This window comes from Callorhinchus milii, unplaced genomic scaffold (assembly GCF_018977255.1).
Source record: "Callorhinchus milii isolate IMCB2004 unplaced genomic scaffold, IMCB_Cmil_1.0 Scaffold25, whole genome shotgun sequence".
Classification (NCBI taxonomy): domain Eukaryota; kingdom Metazoa; phylum Chordata; class Chondrichthyes; order Chimaeriformes; family Callorhinchidae; genus Callorhinchus; species Callorhinchus milii.
This window is the reverse complement of record NW_024704766.1, coordinates 5,434,694-5,460,110: the sequence shown is the minus strand read 5'-3', so window position 1 is coordinate 5,460,110 and position 25,417 is coordinate 5,434,694. Positions and strand designations below refer to the sequence as shown.

The window sequence follows — 25,417 nt, the reverse complement described above, 5'->3', positions numbered from 1 at the left end:
TACACGGCACTCTTCACGTCGGGAGGACGTCCCAAGGCAGTGGCCAGTCAGGGATTTGGACCCGAGCTGGGGGTTGGGATCAGGAGAGAGACTCCAAACCAAACGACTAGGAATCCTACCTATGTCTGGCTTTCTTCCATCGAGACAGAGAGAGGGAGAGCATTGGGCATAAGATGGCAAGAGTTAAGGCTCGAGAACCATCCCCACTCTGTGTGTTTGGGGGTAACTGCGGATGAAGCCCGGCAGCTTGTCATTATGAGCATTTCCCGCAGTTTGGCAAAGCCCTTGGGGTTTGGGCTGAGGGGAGCCAGCGAGGAAGAACAATCCTGTCCCCCGTGTTTCTGTCTGTTTCCAGTCCTCAGTTGAGGCAAATTGGGGATCAAGTTCATGTCTGCTTGTTTTGTCTTTGTTCGTTCATTCGTTCAGTCAATCAAACAATCAATCAATCAATCAATCAATCAGGCTGATTGATTTTTATCGGCCTCCTTTCATTTGCGAACTTCAATGTTTCACGTTTTAGCGCAAACAAATGCAATGATTATTTGTGTTGGATTAAGTGGAGTCCTGTAGCGCAGTGGTTCAGGTGCTCGCCTCACAAGCGAGAGGACCCAGGTTCGATTCCCAGGTGGGGCGAAACCTTAGGCCCACAAACATTTCGCCCACAAAATATATTCAGTTGCTATACTTTACAGTATATTCTGTGAAGCTCCTTCAGACGTCTCGAAGATGGGATAAGGAGCTACATCAAAATGCAAGGATTATTATTAGGCTAGTTTTCTTATTCCACACGCCCCTGTTTACATAGACGTAAGTTGGAACCCGCTTGTTAGTCAATTGACAGATCACAGGTAATAATCGCTCAAAAAAAACATGCTCACTCAATCCACGACTATTTGGGGGACACTGACTGGCTGCCGCGTTTCGCCCACAGATACAGTCAATCCACTTTACAGCGTATCTCGTGAAGCGCTTTGAGACATCGTGATAAGGCGCTGTATTAAATGCAAGTGTTATTATTATTGTTATTAATATTAAGTGCTCCGAGTGGCTCTGGTTTGAGGTCCCCCTGCCCCACCCACCTCTTTTTAGAAAAAAACAAATAGAATAAGAGGTGCTTCACTCTGTTCCCCCGGACCCTCCCCCATCGCTCGGTCGAATAACCTGCCAACACTCGCTGTCTAGACTCAGGCATAAAGAAGGGTCATTTGGTTGAGGTAGTGAAGGGCGACGGGCGTCTGGTTAATTACATTGCTGCACAGGTCAGTGGCGGGGAGAGGGGAGGAGGGGGATGGGAGAGTGGGGGAGGGTAGGAGGGGTGGGTGGGTTGCGTTGGGTGGTGGGGGGGGGGGGTGAAAGGAGAAATGGGCCTGAGTTCTGGATAGGTAAATAAATAGTCGCACGCACAAGATTTTGAAGGGGAAAGGCTTTTGAGAGCGGTATCCAAATGATTAGGATGGATAAAGAGGGGAAAGTGGCGTTTAAATGACAAGATTGACACCGAACAGGGTAATCACTGAGCAAGAATAGCGGGACGCAGCTTTGCATATTTATGGTACAGGATGTGTGTGTGTGTGGTTTCTTTTAAATGCTTTTTTTTGAGGGGGTGGCGGGGGGGGTGGTAGAGAGGAGGGTGGTGGGGGAGAATCGGGCGGGGGGGTGGGGTGGGGGGGGCGGCGGAGGGTTTCGGTGTGTGAATTGGCAACGAGTAGCCTTCAGACTAATTCCGATCGCTCAGGAAGCAGGCAGATAAGGAATTAGGCAAATCCGTCAGGACACAACAATGCGCGAGCAGATGGCAAGGAGAGAAAATGCCTGTGTGCTCAGCGCGCTGGGAGCTCATCATCACTTTCACACATTTATTATCGCTCATTTTGAATGGGGGGAACCAAGGTCAAAGGCCGGGGGTTTTGTAACCGTATCGGTGACTACACAAGCCCCTGGAAGTCTGCGCTCAGGAAATCAATCGTCCCAGACTAATACTTTAATTAACACTTTTGCTTCTGAGGAACCTAATTTAATCTCGTGTGAAGCCTCCACTTCATCCTTCGGTGGGCCTGGGAGATTTTTTTTTTCGCCACTCGATGAATGGGAGCGAAGGAGATGTCTGCTACCATAGCAACAGACTGGGATTTACTTCACCCTCGCGAAGATCCTTCCTCTCGCTCTCTCTTTCCCTCTTTCTCTCTCTCTCTCTCTCTCTTTCCCTCCACCGCTCCTGCCCCCCCCCCCCCTCCGCCTCCCCTCCCTCCCTCCCTCCCTCCGCCTCCCCCCAAACGCTTTTATCAAGCGACTAGCGGGTGACATGCAGTCTGATGAAAGATGCTTTCAAATCAAAGGGCGGTTGAGCGTGTTAGAGAGGCACTGGCTTCAAGCACAAAGAGAATGACTTTCAGGATTGGATACGATGGCTGGTGTGTGCGTGTGTGTGTGTGTGTGTATATGGGGGTGAGGGGGGGTGCGGCAGCGGTGCTGGGTGGGCGGGGGGGGCGGGGGAGCTAGACCTCAGGAGAAGAAAATTAATAATAATCATTGCATTCGTTGCACCTCCCGGCCCCATTTTGTGCGAAAGCTCGTATCGCATGCACGACAAGCCGGGACGTGAATGTGACCGCGCTGGGGGCCGGGGGCGCAGGACGGCGGGGGCGCAGGGCGGGGGGGGGGCAGGGCGGACGGTGGAGAGGAAAGCATTTCGCATGCGAAACAGTCAATGGCAAGGACTCGTCCCGAGACCGAACCGGCAAATTGTCTCGCATCGAATAACCGAACCGTTTGATTTTTTTTTATTAAGGAAAAATAACTGCAAAGAAATTAGGCCTCGTATTTGCTTCAATGTGGGAGGCCGCAGAGTGGCGCACTTACACACCTACACACTTACACACCACCGCGCGTGCGCGTGCGTGGCTGGTGTTAAGGCCTCTCTTCGGCCTCGCGAACCGGCTTCTGCAAATCTAGGCCCAGCGCGTTCCACTGTCTCCCAGCGCTCCACGGCCGGTACGTGAGGCTTCTTCTGCCTCCCTCACCTCCCGTCCCTCCCTCGCTCTCCCCCTCCGCCCACGAAGACATATTTCTTCCCGGGAGAGTATAGTCTTAACAACAGAATAACCAACATTGAAAGGGATTCCGCTGTCGTGGAAAAGCGTTTGGCGAAACAGCTTTGGTTTGTTTGCAAGTGGTACAATGTAAGTTATCTGCCCCAAAGCTCAACAGAATCTTAAGTCTAAGCAACACTTTCTCTGTGGTTTATTGTAGAACCTATTGCAGTGGGACAGTGAGCACTTGTCACCTGCCTCCAGCGATGCGCTCGCCTTCAGAGCCTGCGAGCAAGGTAAGATTGTGCACCTTACACTGGCTTCAGTGACCGTCAAACACTCCTGTGTGTATTATACATCATAATACACAATGTCACCGCGCGTGTGTGTATGTATGTACAATAATGCTGTGTATGTTACTGGATATAACACCGCCGTGTGTGTGTGTGTGTGTGTAATAACACACCATGTGTTACTGGCTATAACACTGTGTATTATAATTTCCCCTGCGGGCCTGGGTGTGTGTATTGCTGATGATGTGTTAAGCACTGCTCTAACTGAATTCAAAGCAGAGACGGTTGCTTTTAATCCACTGTGTTTCAGTCGATGCCGATGTGGGAACATTCAGTGCTTCCTGTTATAAAAACTAACACGGTGTGTGAGAGCGCTTTCAGATTTGCCCCTGAAAATTGTGGGGTCGAGTCGAGACTTGAGACTCACAACTCCAGCAAAGTGCTGCGGGGGGATGGTGAGGGGAGGGGGGGTTGCATTGTTGGAGGCGCAGTCCTTTGGATGAGACATCAAACTGAGTCCCCATCAGGTAGATGTTAAAGATCCTGCAGCGCTGTTGGAAACGAGAAGGGAGTTTCTCTCTCCCAGTGTCCTGGCCAACAATCCCCGAGATAAATTGGTCATTCACTTCACGATTGTTTATGGGGACTTTGTAAAACAACTCCCGATAAATACGCAGTCACTACACTTGAAAGCAATTATTCGGGAAGCGCTAGCAGATGTGTCAACATCCTCAGCGCAAGATCAAACGCAGGGATTGTTATTTATGATTAGAATTTCTCTGTCGCTCGCAGGATTCAGACGTAACACGAGACAATGTGAAAGATCTCAGAATCCCATTAGCATTCACCCCACTGTAAATACACAGTGAAATCACTGTCTAGCAACAGCTCAGCCCTGTCACAGCTGCTGTCACTTCTGGGGGTAGATACGAAGCCGGAATCTAGCGGACAGAGCGAGCAACATTTAATTCTATAAATATTTCTGCAAATATTAATGGAATCGTCTGACAATCTGACTCCCCAGCACAGAGGTGGATGAGGGGCTTGGGTAGGGCTGTCCTGTCAGAGGCGCTGGCCTTCGGAGGACGAGATCTTAATCCCAGCTCCCCTGTGGCTGTTTCAGGAGAGGGGGTTAAAGATCCCACGGTGCCGTTGGAAAAGAGATGGGAGTTTCTCCCGGTGCCCCGATCGACTGAAATTTTATCCGGGCTGGTCATTCACTTTGTGGCTGTTCTGGTGATAGTTCCTGTGTGCAAATTGGCTGCCGCCAACAGAAAATACACAGTCAATGCACTTCTACAGAAATATTGGGAAGTACTTTGAGACGTTCCTGAAGAGGCTGTATTAAATGCGAGGATTATTATTCTATTAATTAATTATGCAATTGGATGATTAGTAAGGACCGGGGGTGCAGGTGGGGCAGTGACACAGGTTGACTGGTTCCCTTTGGTGCTCAGAGTTTTGATAAGATTGTGACAAACTGCTCACGTGCGCCCCCTAGCAGTCACTCACAGTACAGCGACGGTAGACACCTGGGGAGAGGGGGCGGGGGGTGTGGGGGGCGGTAGAAATTAGCTGTACCCTGTGTCAGAAGTAGAGGAACATAGGATGGACAGGTCAAGGAGGGGAATACTAGTAGCAATAATAACAATCCTTGCATTTTATATAGCGCTTTATCACGTTTGAGACGTCTCAAAGTGCTTCACAGAATACAATGTAAAGTGTAGTGACTGTGTATTTCATTGGCGGAACACGGCAGCCAATCACGCATAGCAGTGTCCCACAAACAGTCATGGATGGAGTGACCAAATTATTATTATTCATAATAATTATTATTATTCATTCATTTATTTTAAAGGGATTATTATCACCCCCAGAAAGCGAACAGAGGCGTGTGGAGTAAGGAAACTCGCCTAAAGGCTTCGCCCCGATATAGATGGTCAATACAATCACAGTTAGCAAATGCAAGGAAATCCCAAGCACAAAGATTCAACCCGAGGAATAAACTCTGGGCAAAAACGGATACTTGGTGCAATGTGGGGGTTGTAGGGAGAGGAGGGGAATAGTTTTGTAAGGTCTCTTGAACCAACCAGGAGGCTGCAATCTGTGAGAGAGAGAGAGAGAGAGAGGAGAGAGTTCATCTGAGGCTGGTGTTGAGTAAAGCTAAGGCGAGAGATTTATATTTCAGAGAGTCTGTTGGTGGGATTTTGCATTGCGCGAATTAGCTGCTGTGGAGTTTAGACAGCTAAAACCTGCCAGTGGATACTGGGAAGCTCCTTGAGATGCGAGGATGCAACAAATGGCGCAACAAATGCAAACCCTCATCTGATCTCAAACCTCATCACCGCCTGAAAGGGCAATGGAAGAGGTTTGGTCAGGAGGGAATTGGATAGGTACTCGAAAAGGACAAATGTGCAGGGCTCTAGGGTTAGAGCGAGGAGAGTGGGACTAGTTGGCAGCTCTTTCAAAGACCCGGCACAGGCACGATGGGCCGAATGGCCTCCTTCTGTGCTGCAAGATTCTGGAGTTCTATATCCTCTTTACCTTGAACCTCTGTACGGCGCCCTCTACTGCACCCGTACGGTATTTATGTCACTGACATCTCCCTGGCCGGTCCGAGTCAGACTGAAGCCTTTTACGCAGGATAACGTCTCACACAGATGATGCACATCACCCAGCAAGAGGGGAGGGGGCGAAGTACAGACAGAGTTTTGAAGGGCCGGGGGTGAGTGGCGGGGGGGAATCCATATAGCCATAGAGCAGGGGGGCGACAGAAGCTGAAACCTTGGCCACCAGTGTTGGGATGGAGAGGGGGGCAAGGAGTGTACGGCAAGCCTGAGTGTGCAGGGCAAAGCAACAGGGACCACGGGGGGGGGGAGAGATCGTAGGAGAGGGAAAGAGGTTGGGGGATTTGAAAGGCTTTTGAAGTCAGTGCCCTCAGGTGCGTAGGACATAACAACATCAACAACTTGGATTTACACAAAACCGCTCATGCGGGGCAGCGTCTCAGAGCGCTTGACAGTGGCGGAGTCTGATGCCGAGCCGGGGGGGGAAGGGTGGGGGAGTGACCATAAGTCGAAGAGGAAGGTCTTCAGGCATGATCTGAAGATGGGGAAAGGCGGAAGGATTGAGGGAGAGCGTTCCAGAGTTTCGTGGCGCAGTGGCTGAAAGCGCGGCCACTGATGGTGGAGCAGAAGGCAACAGGGAACAAGCAGGAGGCCGGAACCAGTCAAGCAGAGGAAACGGGTAGTGGGTTGGGGATTAAGCAGGTCAGAGAAGAAGAGATTGGGGCGATTGAAGTGATGGTCATGCATTTAACAAAAGCGAGCACACAGCAAAGCACCAACAGTTTAACGTTGAGTATCACGGACTCTGTCTTTGCTGCAGACAGACTTTGCCAGAGAGCAGACAAATTCCTCAAATTTATCTATTAGTTTATATTCTAATAAAAGACCCTTCCCCCCATCTCCCACCCCCTTTCCTCCTCCCCTCTCTCATCGAGTGCATTCTGTCTGGCCAGACTTGGTGTAAGAATAGAAAGACTGATGGTAACTTTTAGTGGGAGGCAGGAGGCAGTGTTGGAAGGTATCTAGGTCAGAACGGTGGTGGCTGCAGTGCAGACTGGGGGGAATTCGATGATCTGTCACCACTTAAAAATAGGTGCTCAGACTGCGACACTCATCTCCGCCAGACTTCTGTCACCCCCAAGGTCAGGCTGATGTGATCTGTCTCCTGGCCCATTAAGAGCTCAGCGTTACAGTGAGCTTATTGTGGGACTCCTTCCCCCACCCCCCCCACCACCCCCTCGCCCTCACCTCCCTCCGCCCAGCATCGCAAATCCCACCCCTCCTCCCCTCGCAGGCGCCCGTCGCTGCCACAAACACACATCGCCCAAACAAATCGCCACAAATAGCAGGAAGAGGAATCTCCCTTATATAAGATATAATCTAACACGGATCCAGTTAACAGCAGCAACGCTCCACAAACAGCCGTGAGTGAGGCGAATGGACTATTTTATCCTGCGGAGGTTGAGGGGGGGGTGTGTGTGGGGGTGGGGGGATTGTCAGCCAGGACACACAGAGAGAGAGAGAGAGAAAAACTCTCTTCTCCTTTCCGACAGCGTTGCGGGATCTTTAACGTCCACCAAACAGGACACAGATGGGGGGCCTGAGTTTAACCTCTCGTTCGAAGGACAACGCCTCCAATAAGGTTATGTAAAACAGAGTTGGGTTTATAGCCTTATTTTAGATAAAGGGAGAGAGTGGGTCATCATCTGGTAAAAGGGAATAAAATGCTTGTAAGACTGATGGCCTTGTTTGCAAACACAAGTGCACCCTGTGATTGCTCTTCATGGCTGGGTCACAGCCTCACCTCACGTCCCCCACGTGCTCTGTTTATTTAGCACCAGTTACAATTCGGGACTAAATGTGTGTGTGTGGGGGGTGGGGGGCAAGAGTTTAAGTGGCTGGCCAGACAATGTTCGAGGGAACTTTACTGCGTCTCTATCCCTGACCTGGGAGTTTGGACAGACAGTCTAGTGGGAGTTTTATTCTGAATTGATGATAACTTTCCTTTTTTTGAAAACCGGTCATTTCCTGTAACAGACTGAAACTGGCAGCGAGCTTTGTTGTGAAATGTTTGCTTTTCTGCGATGTGGACCCACCGGGAGGGAAGGAATGGGGGAGAGAAGGGGGGGTGTTGTGGGGAGGGAGAGAGAGGAGACGGGGAGAGGGGGCGAATGAGAGAGGAGAGAGGAGGGGAGGCGAGAGAGAGGAGGAGGGGGAGAGGGTGGGGGGGGGGGCGCACGTGAGAGAGCGAGAGAGAGAGAGAGAGAAGATGGCGAGTGGGCGGGGGTGGGCGAGGGAGGAGAGGGGTGGGGGTTGGCGAGAGAGGCGAAGGGAGAGAGAGAGAGAGAGAGAGGGGGGGGAGATGGGGGCGAGGTGAGAGGAGGGTTGAGAGAGAAGAGAGAGAGAGGAGGAGGAGGAGGAGGAGGAGGGGGGGAGGCGAGAGAGACGCTTTGTTATTCCAGTTGTGCCGATGGTCAGTGCCAAGCCTCCCCAGAATGCTGTGTGCTCTCTGAGGCACGGCTAAGTGGTGAGGGTGGGCGGTGGGAGGGTGGGCGGGGGGTGGGGGGGTGGTGGGGGGGGGGGGTGAAAGGAAGCCTGGTGATGTCATGCAGTTGGCACCGCTAGTTTGGCACCGAGCTCCAATGCAGTCATCTCTCAGCTGCTGCCATCTCCCTTGAACAAGAGCCCATTGTTGAGACACCGAGCGGTGCTCAGGCACGGAGAGCTCACGGGGACACAGCAAGGTTTGAAATCAGGGCTCTCGCTTCTTTTCTCTCCCGACTCTGCCTTTGTCGCGGGGAGGAGGTGGTGGGGGGGGAGGTGGAGGGGTGGGGGGTGGTGGAGGGGTGTGGGGGGGGTCGGTGTCGGGAAGCGAGTGCGGGAGAAAGAGAGCGGAGGGGGATTTTTTTTTGTGCTTCGGTTAGAAAGGAGGGGGAAAGAAATGAATGAACGAACGAACGAACCGGGTCATTTTGGAACAGTCGGGTTGGTGAATAAACCAGCCCCCTTCCTTCCTTCCTCCCCCCCCCCCCCACACACCCACACCCATAGTGTTTAAACCCTTTTACTTCAGTGCACGGTCTCTCTGTGGTGCTTGGCAATTGCTGCCCGGGATGTAATATAGAGACGTTTGCCACTCGGTCTGACCAGACGGGTGAAAGGAAGCTCTTTTTAAGACTTTTTTTGTTCCATTTTACCCGCAGCTCTTTCCTTTCTCTGTCTCTCCCCCCCCCTCCCTCAACCCCTTCCTCTCCTTCCAACACCCACCCCCCACACCGCCCGCCCAATTTTAAGCTCCTTTCTGGGAGCATATCATCCACCCCACCCCACGCCCGCCCGACTGCCCCTGTCGGGAGGGGAGTCTTGCCGTGTTCAGTGACTGAACTGGATTTCAAACTGTCTCATCCCATAGTCCCTTTGCCTCGCCCCCTCCCTTGCCTCCTTCAAGGCCCGCTGAAGATCCTTTTCTTCGACCACCCTCCTACTGACACCAACCCACCCTCCACCCCTCCTGATCCCAAGTACCAGCTTGGGTCCAAATCCCTGACTGTCCAACGTGAAAAGCACTGCATAAATGTAATGTTTTGTTGTTGTCTCCCTCCACCTCGCCCTGGATGGCTTGTGATTCACACGCAGAGAGCGGGGTTTGGAGTGGTGGCGGGTAGGTGTGGGGGAGATCGAAGTTAAACCAACTACAAAGAACAAATTTTATTGGGGGGGGATTTAGGGCGCTGTGTGCTGTATCTAATGAGAAATTCCCACCTGATGTATTTTTCTCATAGTCGGGATTAAGCAGATCTCTGCGACTTAACTTGGAACACACACACACACACACCCCTCGCCCATTGCTGCTCTGGAGACAAGCGCAGCATCTGATCTGCACTCACCAGCAGTGATGGTACCGTTCATTTGGGACCATTTACTTGGGACGTCCTCCCGATGTGAAAGCCGCTGTAGAAATATAATCTGTTGGTGGCGTTGTTGTTATTCCACCTGTGTTCTGAGCGAATGTGGATGAGGCCACATCTCGGCCAGGATGCTGAGAGATAGTCCCCCGGCTCCTCCAAAATGGGATCTTTAATGTCTACTGGAAGGACGAGGAGGGAACCGGGTCTCGTTTGGTAACGCACTGCAGTGACAGTGTCAGCCAAGAACTTACAAAGCGTTAAGCAGCTTTGAGATGTCCTCCCAACATGAAAGTTGCCACATAAACGTAAATGGTATTGTATGGCCTAGCGTGGGGCTCGAGCCCACAGAACTCCACAACTGAGCAAGTTGAGATCTCATCTCTCCCTGAGATCCAAGGCCTTTTCTCGTTCTTTTCCATTTTGGTCTAAATCGCTGACTGTCCAGCACCTTGGGAAGTCTCCCACCACGATAGTCACTATACAAATGTAATTTTACCGCTGGCCTTTCTCTCTGTTGGCCCGTGGCTGGGATTTTTCTATCTGATGGCTCTGCCCCCACCCCCCCTCACCCACACACACACACCACATCATTCACATGCGAACCAAAGACCTGCCAAACAGGGTAGTTCAGACATAGCAAGATATTTGAACCGGGGTAGGTGTAGGTGGGTGGGGGGGGAGGAGAGGTCACAGCCAAAATTGTCCTTACCCAATGTTCACAAACAGAGCACAAACATGCACAGACACACACATACGCACAGACATACACACTTGCACACACACACAGACGCACACACGTGCATGCACCGTGCAGTTGTGGGTTCAGGAGCTGGTAAGGATAGTTCTAGCCCTGACCTTGGCTGAGATCAACCACTTCAACACGGCTTCAGTTCTGCTGCAGTACCGTACAGTACAGAGACTCAAAAGAATTATGTATTTGCTACGTTTTAGGCCAACTTTGGACAATTGAAAAGCCTCTGAGATAGTTCCTCAACGTTCCCGCTCACCATCACCAGGAATGGAACACACAGGTGGAGAGTAACAAACGGTAAGTCCTGTTTGATTACCGGATCTCGGCACAGCGCTGGGTTTAATGACCCTCTGCAACCTCCAGCGAGGTGTCAGCCTGGCTCAGTCAGACAGGGTCACGCTCGCCTGTGCCTCAGGAGATTGTGGGTTCAAGTTCCATAACAAGAGAGATGGAGGGAGACAAGCCAGATAGAAAGACAGAGAGAAAAGATAGACAGAGGGAGAGAGATATAGAGAGAGAGATACATAGAGAGAGAGATACATAGAGAGAGAGATACATAGAGAGAGAGATACATAGAGAGAGAGATACATAGAGAGAGAGATACATAGAGAGAGAGATACATAGAGAGAGCGATACATAGAGAGAGAGAGATACATAGAGAGAGAGATACATAGAGAGAGAGATACATAGAGAGATACATAGAGAGAGCGATACATAGAGAGAGAAAGATACATAGAGAGAGAGATACATAGAGAGAGCGATACATAGAGAGAGAGAGATACATAGAGAGAGAGATACATAGAGAGAGAGATACATAGAGAGATACATAGAGAGAGCGATACATAGAGAGAGAAAGATACATAGAGAGAGAGATACATAGAGAGAGAGATACATAGAGAGAGAGATACATAGAGAGAGAGATACATAGAGAGATAGACACAGTACAGTTATATAGATTGAAACAAAGATAGATACATAGAGGGAGAGATACATAGAGAGGGATCCATAGAAAAGGATTCACAGACACAGAGTGAGAGCGTCCGGGGGAGGAGGGAGGGAAGGGGGGGATGGCATACAGGATCAGCCGGGATCGAGTAAAATGGCGGAGGGTCTCGCTGGGCTGTGCGTGCCGGCTCTGGGCTGGCACAGCGGCAGGTTTCTCCAGCTCTCCGTTGCCAGGGAAACGCTCTCTTTCCCGCAGCTCGGTAATACTGCCTGGAATACAGAGACACAGTGCCAGGAAGTGCGGTGGTGCTGGAGGGGGGGAGAGGAGAGAGGACAGAGACACAATCTCTGGTTAGGGGGTGGAGGAGGCTGGAGGGAGGAGAGAGAGAGAGAGAGAGAGAGAGAGAGCGCGTTCTGCCTTAATCACTCCACACGGCAACAACAACAACAACAAATTACATTCACACAGCGCCTTCCATGTCAGAAGGACTTCCCGAGGCACTGAATAGTCAGGGATTTGGACCCCAGCGGATCGGGGGGGGGGGGGTTGGGATCAGGAGGGTGGAGTGTGACCCGAGGAGAGTCTCGAGATGTGCCTTGAAGGAGGCAAGGGAGAGGGCGAGGTGAGGAGACAGTGACTTTGACGTGTGGATCAGGCACCGTTGGCCGAGCCAACCTCACCCACGCGCCCAGTCTGACTTTATTAAGCTCAGAGTTTCAGTGGGGTGTTGGGGGGACGGGGGGGGGGTGGACAGCGCAGCATTGAGAAGCTTTGTCCAGCTGCCGTGACTCATCCACGTTTCATTTTAAGTTCATCAGTAAACAAGTATATAGAACGTGATCCAGCGCCTCATCACGCCCTCGAGACGTTGTCAAAGCGCGTCGCAGAGTATACCGTGGAGCGGATCGGCTGCGTACTGCGTGGGCGAAACGCGGCAGCCAATTGCGCACAGCAGCGTCCCACAAACAGTCAGGGATTGAGAAGCATTGTGAACCGAGCTTAAACCTCAGCACCCGTGGCCCCCCCCATGGTCTGTGCTCAGGCTGTCTGAGGGTGGGGGTTGGTCTTGTGTGTGGGGTTGGGTGGGGGGGGGGGCGGGGGTTTGAGGGATGGAGGCGAACGTTGTTGCAATAGAGAGCATTGCCGAACATGAGTTGGGTGAGAATTTTGGACATTACAGCCCTTTTTTTTCTTCTTCTTCTTCTTCTTTCGTTTTCGATTGTTCCGGGTGGCAAACCTGACCCTGTGACGAGGCCGGTAACAATTAATTAATAAGCCACTCGCTCGCTCGCCCGCTCACTCCGATCTGCCTGGGTCCCACCCGATAGGCTATTGACGTGTGTTTCCCCCCCCACCCACCCACCCACCCACCCACCACCCCATTTCCTGACATCTGAACAGCATTGGGAAGAGGTGTCAAGTGAAGGAATCCAGCCATCGCGGAGCTCGGAACTGGAATGCCTTTGGGGGATGAGGGGGAGGGTGGGCGGGAGGGAGGGAAGGGAGTGGGGAGGGGGAGTAGGACACACAGTTGGGGGCGAAAGGCATTTAAGGTGACAACCAGCGTTCTTATCTCACCCTTAGTTTCACAGCGTTGTGTTGTGATCATTAAACTTCACTGTGTTATCACTCTCCCCCTGCACCTCCCTCCATCACCCACTGTAGCTCTTTGGGAAGCAGGAGTGATGCATGTTCTGATTCAGGCACTGGTTCATTGCCGGGCTCACGTCCACACTGTGACTTACTTAGGAGAAAGTTATTCGGACTCTGTTCTTCCTCCTGTTTTCCTTTCCCCCTCTCTCTCTATCTCTCTCTCACCCCCCAAAGCCATGGAACTGGCTGCCGCATTTCACCCACAAAACACACAGTCGCCCCTCTCTACAGTAAATCTCTTGAGAAGTCGCGACACCGTTACAAGGCGCTGCGTTGAGAGCAAGGATTGTTATTGTTGTGAGGCCAGACAGTGAGTGTCATGAGAGTGGTCAGACACAGGGGAGGGGGGGCAGTTTAATCCCACCCATACTCACCTGATGTCCATGGACGCAGACACTTACACGGCCATGCGTACGGACACACACACACATGCACTCACACAAGGACACAGACACACATGAATGCACACATACACACGTGCACATAGACACACAGACCTTCCAGTCTGCTTCTTAATAAAAACCTGCAGGGGGCGGGGTGGTGGGGGGAGGGTGCGGTGGGGGTGAAATGACCGCGTTTAAGAATCATCCACAATTCTGGGCCAACAAAATGGTCACCCAGGCGGGACGAGGCGGTGTTTGAGGACTCACTGGCTCATAACCCGGCCCGGTGCAGTGGGATGGAAAAGGTTACGTTTCAAATGACTTCAGGCAGCTCCAGCCCAGGTTTCGAGGGGCGTTGGGCTGAGGGTCACATAGAGTGCTCTGAATTGGCAGCTTCTCTCACTGAGAGGCCACGGGGCGATGTGGGAAGCGGAAAATAATCAGCACCGATACAGTAGAAAGACTCATTTCGGAACAGGAAGAGGAGGAGTTCATTCAGCCCCTCGAGCCTGTTCCACCATTCTATTGTGGAGTCCTGAAGCGTAGTGGTGGGAGCACTCACCTCGCAAGCGAGAAGACCCAGGTTCAATTCCCGGGCGGGGTGCAACCGTAGGCAAGTTTCCTACTCCACACGCCTCTGTTTACTTAGCAATAAGTTGGAACCTGGTTGTTAGTCGATGGGCAGATCGCTTTTCCGGGGCAATAATTCAGGCAACAGTCAATCCAGGACTGTTTGTGGGGACGCTGCTGTGCGTAATTGTCTGCTGCATTGAACCCACAAAATATACAGTCAATTCACTTTACTGTATAGTCTTTGAGACGTCTTGAAGACGTGATAAGGCACTGTATTAAATGCAAGGATTATTAAGGATTATAATTATTTATTTCAGCACCTAAATGTCAGCATTTAAACAATATTATTGTTTCTTTTTATTTCTCCTCTGGTCAGTGCCGGCTGAGCTCCCATCTCCCTGAGCCGGGATCAGCCACGCTCCTTTTCCTGTAAAACAAATATTTCCAGGAAGCGATGGGGTTTGCAGGAAGCATTAGCGGAAGTCAGCAGCGAGAGGAGGGGCTGGGGAAGGGGGGAGAGGAAGGAGTGTATTTACGCCCCCCCCCCCCCTCCACAACAGTGTGGAGAGACCCAGGTAAGTCATTGCGTAACTCAATCCCACCATTTAGTTTCTGCTTGTTTCCATGTGCGTCCAATTCCGCTCCCCCCCCACTTCTAATTTCCCTCCTGTTCAGTCAGACTTGGCCAGTCACCCACTCTTCCCCCGTTCCCCCAAGCAGTTGGGGGTTACAATCAGCCTAGTTACGCCCACCCCCTTGGTGTGTGCGCACACCACATGTGAGTGCTTGTGTGAGCGTGCGTGAGTATGTGTGTGTCTGTACGTGTGTGGTGCGCATGAGTATTTGTGTGCGTTCAAATGTCTGTATCAAGGCACACACCTGGTTAAAGGCCTCGCGAGACAGATGTGCGAGGGCCATTTAAGAAATTGCTACCATTTTGGGGAGGAGAGAAAGAGAGAGGGTTGTGCATGTGGGGTGGGGCGGGGAGGTTGTGTGTGTGGCAGGGCAGGGGGGGGGCAGAGGCTAGTCTCCTGATGTTATATACAAGCGGGAGCTCTGGGTGGGGTAGACCATGTGCAGACACATGGTCAGTCACATGCCTGGTTTATGACTTGAGGAAACCAGGGCTGGAATATTACTGTGTTCCCTCCCGGGGTTCGTGGAGTGAGGCCCCTTTAAGACCACTCCAAGCTCAGGAAGTGAATCAGTGGCTAGCAATGGCTGGTCTGTCCCTGCGGAGGAAAGGGCTGGTGGCAACTCTCTAACGTGGATGTGTTTTATTAACCATGAGTCATTCCGTGGCCGCCATCCACAGGCACACAGACACACACACACACATAGACACAGACACACACACACACACAGACACATAGACATACAGACACCCACACAAACAGACACAGACACACAGAGACCTCACTCCTTCCCTGCTTCCATCCTTCACTCTCTATCTTCCCCTCTGCCTCTTTCTTTCTCCCTCTCCCTCGCTCCCTTTCTTGGTCTCTCTCACTTTCTCCCTCTCTCTCGCTCCTCTCTCTCTCTCTCTCTCCCTCTGCCTTCACAGCAGTGATTCTTCCACCACACCCCCACCCATACCCCACGGTCAATCTCAGGACAGTCACCGGGAAGTACGTCTTCACATAGATGGTGATCCAGCGCCTCGGGACGTCCTCCCGATATGAAAAGCGCTATACAAATAATTTGTTGTTGTTGTGATTAACAAGTGTAACAGGGTTAGCAGGAAGGGTGGTTAGGGCCAGGACACTGGGAGGAGAGGTGGGCGGGCGGGGAGGGGGGGGATTTGGGAAGGAAGAGATCAAATGGCCTAAGGGGGTCTTCACCCCAAACCTGGCCTGTGCTCATGAGAGGTCCTGCTGTTGACCACATGACCAAGGCTCTCACATTGGCAGATTGCCGAGCGAGTGCGTGTGACTCAGATGAACAGAATGAGGCGTTGGTTTTTGGAGGAGGGGAGAGCAGTGAGAGAGAGGAAGAAAAAAATCTGGAGCCTGGTGCTGAGGTTCGGGGAATAGTTGACGCGAACGAATGCTTAGTCACCTCTGAGTCACGGCTTTCATAAATCTGTGTATTTATTGCACATTGCAGACTCCCCGAGCACCGCTAGGGGAACGGAGAGAGCACGAGCTCTGACCTTATTTACCATTGCCTAGAAGCACTGTCTAAAAAGAAATAATAATTATAATGTGATTATTCAATCCGTTTCGCCCACAAAATAAACAGTCAAATCACTTTACAGAATATCCTGTGAAGTGCTTTTGAGTCATCTCAATGTCATGATAAGGCGCTGTATCAAATGCAAGGATTATTATTATTATTATCACTCTTTTAACATTGGTCGATTGATGGCCTTATTTCTCTTTTGGGCTTTTTTGACGTGTTTCCAACCCCCCCCTCCCCCAAGCTTCTCAAGCCTCGAGCTTAGAATCATAGAATCCATTCGGCCCATCGTGCCTGTGCCGGCTCTTTGAAAGAGTTACCTACTAGTCCCATTCCCCCGCTCTTTCCCAATAGCTCTGCAGATTTTTTCTGTTCGCCTTTTGAAAGCTACTATCAAATAATCCTTGCATTTTGATATAGCGCTTTTCACGTCAGGAGGACGTCCCAAATCTGCTTCCAATGGGAAGCAGATTTGATAGTAATAATCAAATGCAAGGATTATTATTATTATAATTATTATTGATTTAACAGCTTATCACATTGTCAAGACGTCTCAAAGCGCTTCGCGGGATAGCCTGCAAAATGGAGTGACTGTGTATAACTTGCTCCTCCTGCGTGTCCCTCCTGCCTTAACGAGTCTTTTGACCGCTTCACGCACTGGGCAGAAGGTTTCCTGTAACTTCTCTGGGATTCAGTCAGCCTTCAACCAGATCCTGAGCACAGCGGGAAATGGCGGGGATTTCTGTGAGGGAATGAATGCACACCTGCACCATCAATGGGAGTGGGGAGTGAGTGGGGGGTGGGGGGAGCAGCCAGGGCAAGGAGTTAGCGGAAGAAAGCACAGAACCTAAATTAGTCTGTGTAACAAAGCAGGGCTCTCTCTCCTCTTCTGATCGGCTGCCAAATCTGCCCAGGTTGTCTCGGGTGAGTTGGCAAGTGGAGCACGGTCTCTCGTGCTACTCTCAAAGGTAGAGATGTGAACAGAAGAGGGAGGGAGGGAGGTTCCAGGAAACTGTGGGTGTGAAAGGCTGCGCTAATTACGGTCTGCCTTTTTTATTTAATTGACACAAAGTTAAGGGGAAGCCGTGGACACTGGAGGTCGGGTTCACCGCTCTCTGCGGGAGTTTATCCAATTTTCTCTCTCGTCTCAAGGCGAGAATTCCATAGGCACCATTGATCAGCTTAGTGTGTGTGTCTGTGTGTCTGTGTGTCTGTGGTTAGGAAGCACTCCGGGACCCTACCCTGCATGAAGGGCAAGTTGTTGTTTGTGTTCTATGTGTGCACATCTGTGTGTGTGGGTCTGTGTGTGTGTGTGTGTGTGCAAATCTGTGCGTCTGTATTCCTGTTTAGAGAGCTCTGACTGCACGACTACTCTTCAGCAGAGGCTCACAGCTCAGGGACAATGGTAGTTCATTCCGCATTGGAGGTGACTCTCTCCCACTCTTCATCAATAATAATAATAATCCTCACATTTTCATCAAAGCGCCTTCACAGGGAATTTTTGGCAAGCGTAGTGACTGCGTTTGTAAGCAAACACGGCAGATATTTTGCACATAGCAAGGCCCTCCCCCCCCAAATTCCGCATTGATCGATGGTGACGTGCATGACCAATTTATCTGGAGGTGTTCTCCAGTCAAGACACCGCGAGGGAGGGAAGGAGGAAGGGCTGGGTGTCAGCCTGTAGCGCTTTCACCTCTACGCCAGAAGGTTGTGTGTTTAAGCCTCACATTTCAGCCCTCGGTCAGGGGAAGGGAGGGGAGAGTCTGGGAAAAGAGTGCTGGATGCCGTCCTTTGGATGAGACTTTAAACCGAGCTCCCTGTCTGTTCAGGTGGACGTTAATGATCCTGTGGAGAAGTTGGAAAAGAGAAGGGAGTTTCTCTGTGTCTCCCTCCCCCTCTCTCTCTCTCTCTCGGTGGCCTCAGTCTTTTAAATCGATCGGTCCTCACTGAGTGCAAAATGACTGCTTCGTTTACCGACAGACGCACCCAGTCACTCCGCCAGACGGACGAGCTGCCTGCGAACTCTTTGAGACGTCGTTAAACGGGAGAGGATTATGAAGAGCGCTGGCTGGCTACGAGGAGAAGACAAGTTGAGACGGAACCCAAAGCTTGGGAGAACCAGAAACTGAGGTGAGAGAGAGAGAGAAGGTTGGAATCACTCAACCGGGCTGCGTGTCTAATGGGCTAACGCTGTGTGTGTGTATCTTATTAGTCAAACCACCTTGAGTTATAAGCAGGGCCCCAATTATTGGCTCGATTGGCAAGGCAGGATCTGAAGCAACACTTGGCAGCTGCCCAGAGCAGAGGAATAACAGGAGGACTAATTATAGCTTAAAAAAATCCATCTAATGAACCGCGTACCGAGACCTGGATTACTTTACGCCAACGGCGATCGGGGCTTATGTTCGGTGCCCCACCCCCTCACTTTCCTGGCTGGTAGTGAGGAAAGGGAGGGAGGAAAGGAAAGGGGGAGCGAGCGAGAGAGTGCGAGCGAACAAGGCAGTGGGGGAGTTAATTAAGGTTGAGAAAGAGTATGTACAGAAGGCACCTTAGGCCAGAGGTTCCTTTGCCAGTTTCAGAGTCCTCTTCCCCCTCTCCCTCTTTCTCTCCTCTCTCTCTGTCTCTCCTGTTAATGGAGAGTTTATCTCTGACACAGGCTGAGTGTCAGATGCATGACGGGACTAGTCTGAGAGGCCCTGGAGGATGGCAGAGCCACAATCAATTGCTAGTGAAATGAGTTGGCTCCTGGCCAACCTGAGCTTTCTATGCAGCTTCCCAGCCCCTCATTGGCACATGTTAAGTCACAGGAGATTGTGTGCGTTTAGCACAACTACCCCCACCCCCCGCCTGCACCCCTCCGTGCCCCGAAACCCGCCACCCCCACTCCTGCAACCGTCTGCCCTCCACAAACCCTCCCCCACTCCTGCCCCCCGACCCCCGCAACCCAACCCATCCCCCATCTCGCTCTCTTTTGTGCATTTAGCACAATTTCTCTCCAGCCCCCACCACCCCACTACCACCCACCCACCCCCCCCTACACACCCACACTTGCACGGCACACATTCTCACACGTGCAGAGATGCAGTGTGTGTGTGTTAATCCCTTTGTTCCCATTTGCTGTACAGGGCCTCAGTGTTGCTGTCAGAGCTGTGCTTGTTCTTGACGAGGTGGTGCGGTGCTCTATGAAATGCACGGTGTATTATCATTCTTGTTGGGGGGGGTGAATAGGGATAAGGCACTACATTGGGGCGGGGCGGGCAGCCCTCTGTGAAAGCCAGTACAGGCTTGATAGGCCGGATAGCCTCCTTCTGCACTGTACATTTCTTCCCAGATTTCTCTCCCTCTTCCTCATTCCCTCCATCTCTCGCTCTCTCTCCCTCCCTCCTCCTCTGTCTCTTCCCCTCTCCATCTGTCTCACTCGTCTCTATTTGTCCCTCTCCCCCTCCCTCTCTCTCCCTCCCCTTCTGTCCCTCTGTCTCTCCCCGTCTCTCCCCTCTCTGTCTGTCTCTCTTTTCCCCCTGTCTCTCTCTCTCTCTCTCTCTCTCCTCCCTCTCTGCTTGTCTCTCTTCACACACATTCCCTTGCCAGGCTGCTCGCTCGCTGGCTCGCAGTTTGAGATTAATGTGCTGGATTGGTCCAGGGATGTCGCAGTGTTTCGTGATTCGCATGCGAGATGGGATGTAGGAGAAAGGTCAAGATCTGTGCCTTCCCTTACACAGGTCTCTCTGCAGTAACACAGCCTGGTTTCATACTGTACGACTTCAACACACAATTACTGTAGATTTCAGTTGGGTTATTTTATAGCTTTTTGTTTCCTCATTCTTTCTCTTTCTCTATCACCCTCTCTCTCTCACTCTCTCTCTCTCTCTCTCTCTCTCTACCCACTTCCCTCTCTCTTGCAGAAATGTTTCTCATTTCTTTTTAAATATATAAATGACCAGATTGGATCCGACTGCTCGCAAAGCTTCCCAGCATAGAGATTACTGAGCTCATTCTGGTTGCCAGAGGATTGATATAGGTGCTGACTTTTGTAGGTGTCTTAATAGACCTCATAGACCCCGTCACACACACACAAGCATTGCCTTTCCCTCGACAACTTTTGGGGAAAGGTTGTGTAAAGGAACGCCCATCCCCTCTCGTCCTCCCCCAACCCCCCCACCACACACACACACACACTCCTTTCTGAAATATAAGTATTGACTTTACGAGAGAGATTGAAAGAGACAGAGGACGAGAGGGATAGAAAGAGAGAAAGACTGAGAGAAGAAGAGATCTAGAGGGAGAGAGAGTGAAAGGGACAGAGATATAGAGAAAGAAAGACAGAGAGAGATAAATAGATATATAGAGAAGAGCGAGCGAGAGAGACAGAGAAAGAAAGAGAAAGAGACGTAGCGGGAGAAAGAGTGAGAGAAAGGGACCGGGAGAGGAAGACAGAGAGACAGAGACTGTTGATTTAGGAATAGTGTTTAATAACCCAGAGCTATGGTTCAATATTTCTGAACATGTCGAAGTGCAGTACAACTTTGCCCTGCAAACCAAACCAGTAAATGAAAGAGAGAGAGAGAGAGAGCGCGAGGAGAGAGAGGGTGTGGGCAAGAGAGAAAAGAGAGAGAGGGGTGAGAGAAGGAGGGAGCAAGGAAAGAGAGAGTGTGGAGAGAGAGAAAAAGAGAATAGGGAAAGCGAGCGAGGAGAGAGAGTGTGGGCAAGAGAAAGAGAGAGAGAGAAGGGTGGAGTAGAGGGAGTAAGGAGGGAGAGTGTGAAGAGAGAGAGAAAGAGAAATGGAGAGAGAGAGAGAGAGAGAGAGAGCGAGGAGAGTGTGTGGGCGAGAGAGAGAAGGTTGGAGAAGAAGGGAGCGAGGAGGGAGAGATTGAAGAGAGAGAAACCCAGAACGGGGAGAGAGAGAGAGAGAGAGAGAGAGAGAACGAGAGGAAAGAAAAGAGTTCTACTGCTTTAATCAAACCCTGGCGCCTCTCTCTCGCTCTCGCTCACTCTCTCGCTCCCTGTCATGGTTTTCTGCACTCGAAAGCCAAGCCAAAAGCAATCCGCGGCTTCAGTTTACAAACAGATGTTGCTGCCGTTACACAGTGAAACAAGAAGCAGATTGGCCGCTAAAGCACAGGGATTTACAGCTGACTTTTTTTTTAAGGGGGAGTTGGTGTGTGTGTGTGTGAGAGAGAGAGAGAGAGAGAGAGCGGTGGGGGAGCATTGGTTGGCTGGTTGCGGAGAGAGAGAAAGAGCGAGAGACAGACAGACAGAGAGAGAGAGAGAGTTTAAAATTTGGTTAATTTGGCTTTATTTTTGGAAAGCGTGATTATTTTTTTTTCTCTCTCTCTCTCTCTCTCTCTCTCTCTCTCTCTCTCGAGCCCCCGGCCTAGAGAACACGAAGCTTTAACAAACCTCTTGTACAATATCCCCATCAACAGAAAGGAAAGAGAGTGGATGAATCTCTGGCCACCTCCCTCCCCCTATTCCTCAGTCTCGCTCTTCGGTTTCTGTGCAAAACTACACTCAAAATTGTCTGTCGGAATTGAATTGTTAAGACGTCGCGGTAAGTGTAACGTACGACACACGCTTGGCTGCCAGTTTCCTCGGCCTTTGTTCTTGCGGCTGCTTCTCCCCCCCGCCCCCCCCCCCCACCACCGCCCACCCTTCCCTCCGCAACCCCACTCCCACCTCCTCCCACCCCCAACCCCGAACCCCATTTCCTCCTGTCCATTTGGTTGGACACAGTTTGGTAGAAGTTCGAAGGCCATTAAACACAAAGTCCAACCTTAGCAGAACGCCAGGGACAATCCCTTTAAACCCAGCGCGAGAGAGAGAGAAAGAAAAAGAGCGAGACAGGGAAAGAACGAGAGAGAGAGAGAGAGAGAGAGAGAGAATGAGCAAGAGAGGCAGAGAAAGAGAGAGCCGCAGTGAATGCCCCCACACTTCCGTCACTCAGTGTTGCCAGGCTGCCTGGAAGCGGGCACAAGCTCTCACCCAACACATCCTGTCTCGGGAGCTTGATTTCCACCCCCACCCCACCCACCCCCCCACCCCCTTCCCAACCCCCAAAAAATAACTTTCCACTGTTTTTTTTTGTATATGACCTGGGTTCGGTGCCACCAAAGTGTTAAACTGATTTGGCAACCGGTCTGCATTTCAAAGTAGATTCGCTTTCTCTCTCTCTCGCTCTCTCTCTTGCTCGCTCTCTCGCTCATGCTCTCTCTCTCTCTCTCTCTTTCGCTCATTCACGGGCTCTCTCTGGCTCTCCCGTTCTTTTTGGATACAAGATCCACTGAGGTACCATCTGATTATAAAATTGAGATGGCGGCGTTTTTGCTTTGTGCCAAGATCCGCATTAAACCACCTCCCTCCCTGCCGCGCTCTCTCTCTCTCTCTCTCTTCTCTCTCTCTCGTTTTCTCTCTCTCTCTCTCTCCCTCTCTCTCTCTCTCTCTCTCATTCTCTCCCTGCCCGGCCGCTCGCTCTCCTTTAATCACCACCGAACAGTTGGAAAGGAAAAGGCCAACATGAGTTTGTTAAAAGTGAGCGAGACGGGAGAGTGAGGGGGCGCGTTGGCGAGGGGTGGGTTGGCGGGGGGAGAAGGAATAAGTTTATGCTCATCTGAGAACCCCGAGTGTTTGTTCACTACCTTCACAAAGTCTTTTATGTGACCACAAATCTCTCGCCCCTCTCTTTTTCTCTCTCTCTCTCTCTCTCTCTCTCTCTCTCTGACCTCCCTCCTCTCACTGTCTGCCACGGCTAACCATCAACCAAGCGATTGTGTGGCTCGTGCGGTCCATGTGTGTTCAATGCCCTGGCGTCATAGGCGGAAGGGCGGGCGGGCGAGTGGGCACCGGAGGAGAACAGCGGCGTTCCACATCGCACAATGGCGAGAGAAAGAGAGCGAGGGTGAGAGTGAGGGAGAGAGAGAGAGAGAGAGCATAAGCGAGTGGGAGAGAACGTGAGCGAGAGAGAGAATACTCTAACATTCCTTTTGATTTATTTTTGGAGGTTTTTTTGTTGATACATCTATATAAATATTATTTTGATCGAGCGATTGAGCGTTTTGAAACATCTTCATCAAAATCCTTTTTTTTCCCCCTTCTCCACCCCCCCTCTCCCCTCTCACACCCCCTATCGCGCCCCCCCCCCCCACACACCCCACCCCATCCAATGCCCACACACACACCCTCTTTGCTACTGCGTTAGACAGATTTTGTTTCCAATCATCGCATTATAAAACAAAGCGTTCAGGACCAGTCAGCAATTTTACTTATCGATTACATTGGTGGAGAGTGGTGAGCGCTTTGGATTAGAGTCTCCTTGCCCGGCTCCATAGCTGTCATCGCTCTCTCTCTCTCTCTCTCTCTGAGTCACTCACTCTCTCTCTTGCTCACTCTCTCTCTGTCTTTGTCTGTCTCGCTCACTCTCTCTCTGTCTCACTCACTCTCTCTCTCTGTCTCTCTCACGCTGTCTGTCTCGCTCACTCTCTCTGTCTCTGTCTGTCTCGCTCACTCTCTCTGTGTCCCTCACTCTCTCTCTGTCTCTGTCTGTCTCGCTCATCTCTTTCTATCTCTGTCTGTCTCGCTCACTCTCTCTATCTCGTTCACTCTGTCTCTGTCTGTCTCGCTCATCTCTTTCTATCTCTGTCTGTCTCGCTCACTCTCTCTATCTCCCTCACTCTCTCTGTGTCTCTCTCTGTCTCGCTCTCTGGTCCTCTGCTCTGCTCCCAGCTGCCCTATTGGCCCCAAAGTGTTGATCGAGATCCTGACACTGGCACTGCCCAGACCCTGCACCCACCACAGCATGGCACAGCATGCCTGCCGATAACACAGGGCGAAGAGGGAGGGAGGGAGGGAGGGAGAGAGAGAGATCGGGCACTCGGAATAGCTCGCTTTGAAAAAATAATCATCCTGTTTAAATCTCATGGTGGGGGGGGGTGGAGGGTGGGGTCTTAATTCGCTTCATTGCTGCGTTTTACCTTTTTACGTGACACTGAGAACACGCGAGTAGGTTTTTCAATGTGGCCCCTCCCTCCCCTCCCCCCCACCCATTCCCCCCCCGATCCCAACCGTCAGCTTGGATTCAAATCCTTGACTGTCCAGCGCCTTGGGACGTCCTCCCGACGGGAAAGGCACCGTGTAAATGTAATGTGTTGCTGTTGTTGCTTCTCACATTCCCCCTCTCTCTCTCTCTCTTGCTCACTCTCTCTTTCCTCTCATTTTTTTTGTCTCCACGATTGTAGGAGGACAGCTTAACCCGACAAGGTACGACCTACCCAAGGCGAGGGGCGGGTGGGGGGGGAGAGGATGTCGTTCGATTAATGCATTGCCCGGAGAGAGAGAGAGAGAGAACGAAAAGCAATGCTGGAATGTTGGTGTTTTGCCTTTTCTAATTTGACATGACGAGAAACTTGAGCCAAGAAATGATTTCCCTCCCTACTCGCTTTAGAACTCTCTCCCGCTCGCTAAACTTTCTCGAGGTTCACTCTGACGACAAGAGGGGAGAGGGGAAGGGGTGGGTGGTGGGAGGGGAAGAGATAGAATGAGAAAGGGCAGCGGAGAGCGAGAGGGTGGGGAGTGAGAGAGAGAGAGCGAGAGATGAGACAAGGCAAAGGCAGAGGAAAACCAATGGGCAAAGGCAAAGCAGAACGCAGTGGGTGGGGGTTGGGGGGCGAGGAGAGAAGGGATGAGAAAGGGCAGCAGAGAGCGAGGCCTTGGGAGTGAGACGGGGAGGAGAGAGAAAGAGAGAGAGAGAGAGAGAGAGACGAGCGGAGGTGGCAAAGGCGGAGGAACCGAGATGCTAACGAATGCCGAAACCGCAAGACTCAGCGCCAGGCAACACAAACCCGTAGATCCGAACTTGCGTTCCCTTAATCTCACAAGCTCGTGTCTATCGGTCTGTGTCTATCTGGCAACAAGCCCTCGAGTGCGGGAATCGAGTGTGAATCGCTCTCCTCGACAATCAGCAACAGAGCCTCCCTACTGCGCCGGGTATCTCCCCCCACACCCCCCCCACCCCCCGCGCGACACACACACACGCGCGCGTGTGCACGTACAGACTCCTGATTGCGGAGGAGGCTGTCATGTTGCAGTGTGGAGGGCACAGGAGAGGGAGAGGAGTCTGCCCTGCATTTGTTGCCAAGGTGACTCT

At 51.5% G+C, this 25,417-nt stretch overlaps 2 long non-coding RNA genes across 4 annotated transcripts in view; both read left to right on the top strand.

Annotated features, from left to right (window-relative positions):
* LOC103190396 overlaps positions 1 to 14,656 on the top strand; it is a 52,709-nt gene extending 38,053 nt beyond the window's left edge. Inside the window, exons 4-6 of one of the 2 annotated variants that reach the window (XR_006085740.1) lie at positions 3,250 to 3,325; positions 10,749 to 10,845; positions 14,480 to 14,656. This is a non-coding gene — a long non-coding RNA (uncharacterized LOC103190396). Of the gene's footprint in view, positions 1 to 3,249; positions 3,326 to 10,748; positions 11,011 to 14,479 lie in introns of those variants that run through there. The other variant, XR_006085739.1, reaches the window with a different exon arrangement.
* Positions 14,657 to 18,166: 3,510 nt separating this feature from the next.
* LOC103190218 lies at positions 18,167 to 25,111 on the top strand. Of its 2 annotated transcripts, none has more exons than XR_489132.2 (2): positions 18,167 to 18,411; positions 24,510 to 25,111. It is a non-coding gene; the product is annotated as an uncharacterized LOC103190218 (long non-coding RNA). The 2 variants fall into 2 exon arrangements; XR_006085741.1 differs by lacking the exon at positions 24,510 to 25,111 and adding an exon at positions 21,705 to 21,795.
* The last annotated feature ends 306 nt before the right edge of the window (positions 25,112 to 25,417 follow it).